At 40.1% G+C, this 9,222-nt stretch overlaps 1 long non-coding RNA gene across 1 annotated transcript; it reads left to right on the forward strand.

The window, feature by feature from the left end:
* The first annotated feature begins 405 nt into the window (after positions 1–405).
* LOC122898722 lies at positions 406–8,658 on the forward strand. Its single transcript, XR_006383033.1, has 3 exons — positions 406–426; positions 653–786; positions 8,431–8,658. It is a non-coding gene; the product is annotated as an uncharacterized LOC122898722 (long non-coding RNA).
* Positions 8,659–9,222: the final 564 nt, after the last annotated feature.

Consider the following 9,222-nt stretch of genomic DNA (forward strand, 5'->3'; position numbering starts at 1 on the left):
CTTTTTCAGATAATTGAGGCTGTTTTTCTTTGATAGCACACAAGAATTTGACAAGTGAGAATTTCTTCAAGGTTGGTTGCAGTGTGGATTTTAAACCATATTACAAATATTAATAAAAGGAAACCTCCTTTCAGATGGAGTCAGAGGTAGCGGGGTGGGCAGTTTGGGTGCACTACTACTTGATGTCAGTTGCAGACCCAACAGGAAGGGAGGACCTTGCCTCTGGATACTACCTTATCAGCCCTGCAGGAGACAAAAAGGTTTTCCTTATCCTAACAACAGACTAGCCAATGAGAGCCTATCACAGTTCAGCCAATGAAAAGCCATTTTACTTCAACTCCCAGTTTCTTCTAATGGACTTTTTTTTTTTCTTTTTTTAATAGTAAGCTCTGCGCCCAATGTGGGGCTTGGATTCACAACCCTGAGGTCAGTAGTCGCATGCTGTACCAACTTAGTCAGCCAGGTCCCCCTCTAATGGAGTTTTGTTTATAACAGACTTCCCAATGCCCCCCTTTCCTCTACGAAAAAGCGATCCCTCCTATGCTTTTGCCTCTGGTTCTCCTGCAGCTTGCTTGTCCTAGGTTACAATTCTCTGCTTTTCTAAAATAAACCTATTTTGCTGGTGAAATAACTGGCAGTTTTGTTTTTTCAGGTTAACATAACTTGATGATGAGACGTGCAATCCAGAGAGGGCCCTCAACAGCTCCAAGCTTGGCGAGTAAACAGGTGCCGGTTCCCAAGGGCCAACTGGACTCACTGCTTTCTCACTGACCCTGGAATTGAAGGGTAGGTTTTGTCTTGGATTTCAAGCTCCACCTATGTGTCTGAGCTCTCCAGGCTCTATTCAGGACCTGGGTCTTTTGTTTTTTAAGATTTTATGTATTTATTAGAGAGAGAGTGCACACGTGTGCTCTCGCAGGAGCATTGGGGGAGGGACAGGCAGACTTCCCATTGAGTAGAGAGCCGGTGGGGGGATTCCTCTCAGGGCTCTGCCTGGGGCTCCATCCCAGGACCCTGAGATCATGACCTGAGCATAAGTCAGATGCTTAATTCACTGAGCCACCCAGACATCCCCTATTCAGGATCTGTTTTAAGGCCTTTTTTGTTTTTTCCTCTGAGAATACCTGTTTGACCTTCAGTCTGGTTCATTTTCAGAGTGGAGCTGCTCCTCTTGGAACTGTACCAGTTGGCTGAGTGCTAGCCTTCAGTCTGACTCCTTTTTGGGATTGAACTGAGAGTGAGTGAGTGAACTGAGAGTGTGCTGGCCTTTGGTCTGATTCCTTCTGGAACTAGGCTGTTCCTGTTAGAACTGCTATTGAGGAATTTTTCCCTTTGCTTTAGAGAAAATCCTTGAGGAAATGGAATCCCGGTCATCAAAATGCTTTGAGGGTGCCTCTCTTCCCCTTACTGGGACTCTGTCCAGTTTTATGTCTAAAAACTATGCTGACCCCTCATGCACACGTAAAACTAAATGGACTAACTTAACAAACAGTAACTTAGCACATCAGTCTCCATTATGGGGAATTTTCCATCTCCCCAAACTTGTTTTACTCAAAATTAAATTAGAAAGCCAGGGTTCTTAGAAGAAAAGAAAAGGAAAAAAGCTGAATAGGATGCCTATTTTTTTTATTAATTATTTTTATTAACATGTAATGTGTTATTTGCCCCAGGGGTACAGGTTTGTGAATCTTCAGGCTTATACACTTCACAGCACTCACCATATCATATACTCTCCCCAATGTCCATCACCCAACCACCCTTTCCACACCCTCCCTCCCCCCAGCAACCCTCAGTTTGTTTTGTGAGATTAAGAGTCTCTCTTGGTTTGTCTCCCACCTGATCCCATCTTGTTTCATTTTTTCCTTCCCTACCCCCAGACCCCCCACTCTGCCTCTCAAATTCCTCATATCAGGGAGATCATATGATAATTGTCTTTCTCTGATTTACTTCTTTTTTTTTTTAAAAGATTTTATTTATTTATTTGACAGACAGATCACTAGTAGGCAAAGAGGCAGGCAGAGAGAGAGGGGGAAGCAGGCTCCCCGCTGAGCAGAGAGCCCGATGTGGGGCTCAATCCCAGGACCCTGAGATCATGACCTGAGCTGAAGGCAGAGGCCTCAACCCACTGAGCCACCCAGGTGCCCCTGATTGACTTATTTCGCTCAGCATAATACTCTCTAATTCCATCCACATTGTTGCAAATGGCAAGATTTCATTTCTTTTGATGGCCGCATAGTATTCCATTGTGTATATATTCCACATCTTCTTTATCCATTCTTCTGTTGATGGACATCTAGGTTCTTTCCATAGTTTGTCTATTGTGGACATTGCTGTTATAAACATTGGGGTGCACATGCCCCTTCACACCACTGCATTTGTATCTTTAGGGTAAATACCCAGTAGTGCGATTGCTGGGTCATAGGGTAGCTCTATTTTCAACTTTTTGAGGAACCTCCATACTGTTTTCGAGAGTCACTCTACCAGCTTGCATTTCCACCAACAGTGTAGGAGGGTTCCCCTTTCTCCACATCCTCTCCAACATTTGTCGTTTCCTGACTTGTTAATTTTAGCCATTCTGACTGGCGTGAGGTGGTATCTCATTGTGGTTTTGATTTGTATTTTCCTGATGCTGAGTGATGTTGAGCACTTTTTCATGTGTCTGTTGGCTGTCTGGATGTCTTCTTTGCAGAAATACCTGTTCATGTCCTCTGCCCATTTCTTGATTGGATTATTTGTTCTTTGGGTGTTGAGTTTGATAAGTTCTTTATAGATTTTGGAAACTAGCCCTTTATCTGATACGTCATTTGTGAATATGGGATCCCTATTTTATTTTATTATTTTTATTTTTTTTAAAAGATTTTATATATTTATTTGACAGAGAGAAATCACAAGTAGATGGAGAGGCAGGCAGAGAGAGAGGGAAGCAGGCTCCCTGCTGAGCAGAGAGCCCTATGCGGGACTCGATCCCAGGACCCTGAGATCATGACCCGAGCCGAAGGCAGCGGCTTAACCCACTGAGCCACCCAGGCGCCCTGGGATCCCTATTTTAAATGGTACCTCCAGACTTTCATAGGTTTACAGGATTCCAAGTTTGCCTCTTTGCAAAATACTATTTCTATTTTTTTAAAAGATTTTTAAATTTATTCACGTGGGAGAGAGAGAGCATGAGCAGGGGGGAGAGGCAGAGGGAAAGGGAGAAGGAGATTCCCCACTGAGCAGGGAGCCCCGATGCTGGACTGAGCCTAGGACCCCGGGATTATGACCTGAGCTGAAGGCAGACACCTAACCGAGACACCCAGGGGCCCCTGCAAAATACCATTTCTAAATTAACTGAGGCAAACAAATAGTTGAAAGGAGTTAACATGGCTTCTGAGATCTCTTCCCCCTCCCTCATCTTCATCCACAGACACATAGCATCGCCCTGTTCTCAGGCCCTGCCTCCAGGGCCATTTTCCTCTTTCTCTCTGCTGAACTTAGCTTTTCTTCAAAATCAAACCCCACCCCTCCCCTCCTAAATCTACTAAAACCTGCCTCTTTAAAGTTAAGTCTTCTGGGCACCTGGGTGGCTCAGTGGGTTAAAGCCTCTGCCTTCAGCTCAGGTCATGATCTCAGGGTCCTGGGATCAAGCCCCGCATCGGGCTTTCTGCTCAGCGGGGAGCTTGCTTCCCTCTCTCTGCCTCTCTGCCTACTTGTGATCTCTCTCTGTCAAATAAATGAATAAGATCTTTAAAAATAAATAAATAAAAAATAAAGTTAAGTCTTCCAAAGATATAAACCTCAGGTTTCTTGTGTTCTCTGGACTAAGGCTAAATTACAAGCCATAGTTAAAAGAGTTTCCTGAAGTGCCCTGTAAGTTTGCTGAAGAATTTAATACACTTATTCAAACTTAGCAATCTGGTTTCTTATGTTTATATCTGTTAGTCCACATGCTTGTTGGTGAGAACCAGACCAAATTTTGGTTGGAACTAGCCAGAAGGGAAAATGCTGAGTGGGATTGAGAGGAACAAACCCCTAACTTTTGACAAGATGCTAGAAATCTCCACTGAGCAATTATGAAAGGATACACAATCAATAGAAACCATACTTTGAATTTTGATCTTTTTCCAGGGTAGCAACATAGTACATACTCTCTGGTAATGTGGGCAGGAGCAGTGAATGCTTCTCCCTCAGCCAGACAGTCATAAAAGTAAACAATCAATGCTCTTACAGCCATTCTGTGCCTCTATGACCATTCTGCTTTTCACTTTCAATACAGTAGTCAATAAATTACATGAGATATTTAGTACCTTATTATAGAATATGCTTTGTGTAAGATGATTTTGTCCAAGTGTAGGCTATTGTAAGTGTTCTGAGCAAATTTAAGGTGGGCTAGGCTAAGCTGTGATGTTTGGGATGTTAGATGTATTAAATGCATTTTGACCTGTGATATTTTCAACTTCCAATGACTTTATCAGGACATAACCCCATTGTAAATTGAGGAAGATCTGTATACAAGATTTTTAAAAATCACACATGTTAGTATCACCACTAATCTCATCAGAGGTCTTTAAGAATTGGGAAACTGTCAAGCTCATGGGGGCAAATACAAATTTCCCCAAATTTTAAGTTCTGCAGCAAAGCTTGATTTTTATTTTCTCAAAATAGCTCACAAATATCTCTGGTCTAATAGGCTCACTTTGTCCATTCTTTATAAAATGTCTGCCAAATATTCAAGTCTGAATAACCAACGTTGGTCTGTCTGTCCTTCTTTCAAATGGTGTTCCATATGTGAAGAAGCTAGGTCTGCTCTCATTTCAAACAATTGCCAACAGTGCTTTTCCTCGAGACGGCTATTGTATTTGGTATGCCCCAGAAGTGTTGAATGTGTACTTCCCATTCAATACAGAATGTTAAAAATATGTGTACTCAAAAAAAATCTGTATGTGTACTCAAGGAATGAGAGTTCATAAAATTAATATTTTTACTGCTTCTTCAAGGATGTTCTTCAGTAAAAAAATTTTTTTCCTCAAAGTGTGTTGTGGTGAAGAATCGAGTGACTGACTAGTAGTGTAGGGTGGCACCATGGCTTAGATTCATGCTAAAGCAGCAGCAGTTATGTCCACCATTGCTTTTACACCATCCGGACAAAAGTCAACAGTTTTTACTAGATAAACCGAGCCATTCAAAAATGTTACTTAAGGGGCACCTAGGTGGCTCAGTGGGTTAAAGCCTCTGCTTCAGCTCAGGCCATGATCCCAGGGTCCTGGGATCGAGCACCGCATCGGGCTCTCTGCTCCGCAGGGAGCCTGCTTCCTCCCCTCTCTCTGCCTGCCTCTCTGTCTACTTGTGATCTCTCTCTCTCTCTGTGTCAAATAAATAAATAAATTATTTAAAAAATAATAAAAATTAAAATTTAAAAAAATGTTACTTAATGCTTTTTTTTTTTTTTAAGATTTTATTTATTTATTTGACACAGAGAGAGAGAGAGATCACAAGTAGGCAGAGAGGCAGGTGGGGCCGGGGGCAGGAAGCAGGCTCCGGCTGAGCAGAAAGCCCAATGCTGGGCTGGATCCCAGGACCCTGAGGTCATGACCTGAGCTGAAGGCAGAGGCTTAGCCCACTGAGCCACCCAGGCGCCCCAAATGTTACTTAACACTTTGAAAATTTCAATACCACTTGTGTTTATCATCTTCACATAATGGAGGATCTCTGATGGTTAGCTGGTGCTGAACCTGAATACAGGCAAGACTGCAAGTCTACGCATATACTTAGGTTTGTTTTCAGGTAAACGTTCAGCTTTATAGAGGAGATACTAACTCAGTCTTTTTGTTCGCAGCTAAGTCTTTATTTTGTTACTGAATCATTGAAAGATGGCAGTTCTGTGATTTCTGTTACTGACTTCCATCCAGCCATCATTCAGCAATGTGAACTATACAAGGTTTTAGTAGTCCCTCTGCTTTGTGTGTACTTTTCCAGCCAATGAAAGTACAATAATTTCCCTTGTAAGGCACATCTGTAGTTTTTTCATTTCTAGTTTGAAAAGTCATAGCAAATAATTATTGGATTTTAAAGAGCTCATCATATCTACAGTTAAAATATTCATTTCACGGTGTCTAACTCTTGATCTCAGCTCAGGTCTTAATCTCAGGGTCATGAGTTCAAAACTCACATTGGGCTCCAAAAATACTCAATTTTTCTTTATACTCTATGACTGGCCCCAATATGATGCTGCAACTTGGGGGACTCCATATACTGTCAGAAAATGCTCTGTTGCATAAAAATACTAAGATAATTATTAACATTTATAAAGTACAGGAAAAGATAGCTTTTTGCCATATTTTTACTTCTTATTTACAGTTTTGCCAGTGTCTTTAGAGTAGCTAATGGTGACAGGCTCTGTGCGAACAGAAGGAGAGAGCCCACGACTTTGCTAGTTTAAGATAGTTGTTCCAGCAAATGTGAACAGTGGACGAGACATATTGAGCAAGGAGATTCTGAAAGTGAAGGAGCCATCAGAGTACTGAGATGAACTCTCCACACACACCTAGCTGACTAAAAGAGACTTAAGAGAACCTGGTAAAAAGTGAAAGCCAGGGGAGACTTGGAACTGGTTGCAAAGTTGAAAGCATTCTCCAACCTACATATAGATCGATAGCCAGAGAATGGAAGCTTTATAGGTTGGATGTGTTAGAAAATAACTTGAACTGTGCAAATCATCGGCTAACCAGTGAGCTACATGGGCACGAGATGACCCCTAGGAGGTCAGGCTTAAAAATAATTATAATTAAAGTAAGAAGCTGGCAGACATATCAGTGACTGCACACTGTGGAGAGATTCCATAGTACAAGTACAGGCTAGTTACAAAAAAAGAGAAAAACTCAGGAAAATAGAATCAAATCACTGGAAAATATTATCTAAAAAGCCCAATTTTTAACCAAAATTACTAAACCTATAAAATACAGGACAGTGTGATCCATGCTCAGGGAATAAAGCAACCAATGCAAACTGTCTCTAAATGGGCCAAGACGTTGAATTTAGCAGAGGGACTTCAAAGTGGCAATGATAAATATATTCAGAGAATTAAGAGAAAATATACTGACACTGAGTTAATGAAGAGGAAGTCTCAAGAGAGATATTAAAACTCTAAAAAAAAGAATCAAATGGAAACTCTAGAATTGAAAAATACAAAAATTAAAATAAAAAATTCACTAGATGGGTTCAATGCCAGATTTAAGAGGAAAGAAAAAAGAATCAGTAAACATGAAGATAGATCACATAAAATGATCCGTTCTAAAGAAGAGAGAGAAGAAAGATCAAAGAGCAATAAATGGAGCCTCAGACATTTGTGGGACAATGTTAATTGTTCCAACATACGTACGTATAAATATATAATGGGAGTCCAAGAGGGAGGAAAGAAAAAGTAGCAAATAATCTGAAGAAATAATAACCAGAAATTTCCCAAATCTGTCAAAAAGTATTCACCTAAAAATACAAGAATTTCAATCGACTCTAAGCAGAATAACTACCAAAAGGACCACGTTTAGGTCGTCTGGGTGGCTCATTTGGTTAAGTGACTGCCTTCGGCTCAGGTCATGATCCTGGAGTCCTGGGATCGAGTCTCACATCAGGCTCCCTGCTCCCTGCTGACCTCTATCATGCTCTCTCTCTCTCTCCTTCTCTCTCTCTCTCTCAAATAAAATAAGTAAAAATCTTTTTATAAAAGGACCATATTTAGACATTTAATAGTCAAATTGAGTAAAGAAAAGGGCAGAGATAATATTTTTTTACCTTTTTTTTTTTTTTAAAGTAAACTCTACACCCAACGTGGAGCTTGAACTCATGCTTTCGAGGTCATGAGTTGCATGATCTATCGATTGAGCCAGTCAGGTGCCCCAAAAGATAGATTTTTGACAGCAGCAAAACCACTCATTATGTACCGGCAGAAACAAAATTACCACTAATGGCTGACCTCTCATGAGAAACAACAGAGACCAGAAAGCAGTGGAATGACATGTTTAAGATGCAAACAAAAAACTATCAGTGAAGAATTAAATTTCCAGGAAAACTGTCCTTAACACTTCTACATCCAGCAGAACTGTCTTTCTGAAATGAAGGTGAAATCAAAAACATGTCCACATAAGTGAATGCTGAGATGATTCATTACTGGAAGATCTGCCTAAAGAAATACCGAAGGAAATCCTCCATGCCAAAAGAGAATGACATCAGACAGTAACTCAAATCCAACTATATGTGTGTTTAAAGCAATATTTGTAGCCAGGTACTGCTGAGTTTATATAGATATCATATAGATGTGATAACAAAGGCACAAAGAAAGGGAGAGGAAATAGAGCTTTACTGGAGCAAAGTTGCTATTTTTTTGCCAGAAGTAAGTTGGTATTAACATAAAACAGATTGTGAGAAGGTAAAGATGCAGGTGTATGTTGCTTACAGGAGTCCGTGCTCAGCGAAGTGATGGAACAAAGGGACAGAAGAAAACATACTGCAAATACAGCAGTCAGAAGCAAGCTGGTGTACGAAAATGAACATCAGACAAGGTGGACTTTGAGATGAAGAATTTGATAGCAACAGGTGGATTTATGCACAGTAATGAAGAGTCTACCAAAAAGATGTGACGACTATGAGCTTGTATGTCCTTATTGCCTATTTAGGAATCTTGCAGTAGCTCTGTTCTAAAATTATTTTTCTAAATTTTTTTCTAATAATTCTCTTTTGTTTTCATAAGTAAGACATTAATATATGGAGAGCTTATTTTTTTTAATTGTGAGAGGAACTAAGTTGATTACTTTTAATATTTAAAAAACCATTAACATCATTAATTGAATAGTCCAATGTAATGATCCTTTGTCATTACACACTGTAATGGACCACACTGTCTTAATGAATCTAACTTTGTGTCTCTTTGGTTTAAGTGGCAATGGCATTGATCAGACTATGTTTAAAATATTTATTGCATTTATTGAGTAGTTGTGTTTTCTCTGTTTTGCTTTTGTTTTATTTTAAAAGTGAATCTGAGACCATTCTCCAATTAAAGGAACCTGAGATCCTGAGAAAATGACTGATTTCAGGGTTGGGCAGAAAAAGTTCAGGTTGAGCCTGGAACATACTATTATCTTACAGAGAAGGGTAATGCTCAGAAATAATGGGTCATGTCAAAAGATCATTGAAGCCAGCTTAATCTTGGAGAATATGCACATCAAATAAATAATGATATTAACAGATTAT

Source organism: Neovison vison, chromosome 2 (assembly GCF_020171115.1).
Source record: "Neovison vison isolate M4711 chromosome 2, ASM_NN_V1, whole genome shotgun sequence".
NCBI lineage: Eukaryota > Metazoa > Chordata > Mammalia > Carnivora > Mustelidae > Neogale > Neogale vison.